This window comes from Canis lupus, chromosome 21, assembly GCF_048164855.1.
Source record: "Canis lupus baileyi chromosome 21, mCanLup2.hap1, whole genome shotgun sequence".
NCBI classification, from domain to species: Eukaryota; Metazoa; Chordata; class Mammalia; order Carnivora; family Canidae; genus Canis; species Canis lupus.
Genome location: NC_132858.1, coordinates 12,235,945 through 12,238,652, shown reverse-complemented (window position 1 = coordinate 12,238,652; position 2,708 = coordinate 12,235,945).

The window sequence follows — 2,708 nt, the reverse complement described above, 5'->3', positions numbered from 1 at the left end:
TTTGAGGACAGGAGGTAACATCAGAAGAGTAATATTTCATGACTGTTGTGTGACCCTATCTTTACCCCTAGAGGCTCCCCAAAAAAATAACTAGTGGCTGAGGTCCTTGCCAGAAGTGACATTCATGTAGCAATGTCAATATGGGGTCTTTGTTCCTGAGCTAACGGAAATGGACAGTCGCCCTGTGTTAGAGCACAGTTACTATTCCCCAGCTCTGCACAAACTCAACAACAGAGAGGAAAGATCACACCCCATTTCTTCCTACTCCTCTAGCTTCTGGGACCCTCTTCCTCTCGAGACTGACCTCAGCAGATCTGGGCTTTATTTCAGAGGAAGCTGCTCACCGGCTGAAGGGAGAATCTTGAGTTAAGAGGTACATATAATTTTAGCAAGTCTTCCCATTGTGCCATGGGTTCAGAATGACTGGGAATTCCCTTTACTGGAAAACTGCCCACTTTCCCCAATGTAATTATATTCTTTTAAAGTTGAGAAGCACAGGTGACCCTGAGAGCCAACGCTTGGATCTGTGGCAGTGAACCTGCAGGACACCAAACACAAAAATAGTATCTTAAAGAAAATAGGGAGAAAAGAAGACTGTTAAACAAGAAAGACAATTAGATTGACATCCAGTCTCGCTACAGTCCTAACAGAAGTCAAGAGAGAGTAAAACAGTGTCTTAAAAGTGCCCAGAGAGGGGCATCTGGGTGGCTCAATCAGTGAAGCATCTGACTCTTGATTTTGGCTCAGATCATGATCTCAGGGTCATGGGATTGAGCCCTGCATTAGGGTCTGTCTTGGGCATGAAGTCTGCTTGAGATTCTCTCTCTCCCTCTCCCTCTCCCTCTATCCCTTCCCACTGTGTCCTCTGTCTCTAAAATAGATAAATAAATATTTTTTTAAAAAAGTGCCCAGAGAGACTGTCAACCTGGAGGGTTTTTTTTTTTTCAAGTATAAAAGCAGAATATCAGAAGAGAACGCTTGCTATTAATAGACCCCTCTGCCAAAGGAATACAGATACTTTCACTTCTTCCTGAGTTGGATGCCTTTCATTATGTTTTCTTGCCTAATTACTCTGGCTAGAATTTTTAGTACATTATTAACTAACAGTGGTGAAAGCAGGCATCCCTGTCTTAGACCTGATCCTAAGGGAAAAGCTTTCATTCAGTCTTTCACCATTGAGTATGATGTTAGCTGTGGGCTTGTCATAGGTGCCCTTTCTCAGGTTGAGCAATTCCTTTTTCTTTTTTTTTAAGATTTTATTTATTCACGAGAAACACACAGAGAGAGGCAGAGACACAGGCAGAGGGAGAAGCAGGCTCCGTGCAGGGAGCCCAATGTGGGACTCAATCCTGGACTCCAGGATCATACCCTGGGCCAAAGGCAGGCACTCAACCACTGAGCCCCCCAGGGATCCCCAGGTTGAGCAATTCCATTCCTAGTTGCTAAGTGTTTTTATTGTGAGTATTGTGTTGGATTTTGTCAAATGCTTTTCAGCATTAATCCACATATTTTTTCCCTACAGTCTATTAATGGGATGTATTACATTGATTTGCATACATTGAACCATCCTTGAATTACTAGGATAAATCTCATTTGGGCATGGTGGATAGTCCTTTTAATATGCTATTGGATTTGGTTTGCTATTTTGTTGATTTTTGTATCTCTATTTATAAGGGGTATTGATCTATATAGTAGGTATATATATATAGTAGGTATATATATAGTAGGTATCTATAGGTATTTTCCTGTGATGTCTTTTTCTGGCTTTGATATCAGGATAATACTGGCCTCATGTCATGACTTTAAAAGATTTCCTTGTCTTCTATTTTTCCACTGAAAACAAAAACATTGCTGAAATGTATTAAAGGAGATTTAAATACATGGAAAGAAATCCTGTGTTCGAGGGTTGGAAGACTTTATATTGTTAAGATGGCAATAATCCCAAGTGACCTACAGATTCAATGAAATCTCTACCAACATCCCAGGTGCCTTTTGGGCAGAAATGGAAAAACTTATCCTAAAATTCATACAGAATTTCAAGGACCCCCAAGTAGTCTCAAAAAACTCATACTTTCTGATTTCAAAGCTTACTATAAAGCAACAATAACACAAGCAGTGTGGTATTGACTTAGGATGGACATATAGATTACGTATGACTAGCTTCTAGAAGTGAGAGCTAGAAATAAACTAACCACTTAAGATAAACTGATTTCCCCAAGGAAAATGCCAAGAAAATACAATGAGGGGGAAAATTCATCTCTTCAGCAAATGGTGTTAGGACAACTGATATCCACATGTGATGCAACTAAATTGACCTCTTCACACTACATACAGAAAAGAGCTCAAAAATAGATCAAACTTAAGCATAAAAACTAAACCTATAAAAACTCTTAGAAGAAGCATAGGAGTAAGTCTTCATAACTTTTTATTTTGCAGTAGTTTCCTAGATATGACACCAACAGCATAAGCAAAAAGAAAAAAACATTTAAAATTGATAAATTGGACCTTATAAAAATTAAGAATGTTTGTGTATCAGAGGACCCTTTCAAGAGAGAAAAAGATGATTCCCTGAATGGGAAAATCTTTACAAATCCTGATGAGAGAGTCTAGCATCCAGAACATGTTAAGAACTCTTACAATTCATTAAAAAAAAAAAAATCCAATTTAAAAATGAACAAAAGATTTGAAAAGACACTTCACCAAAGAAG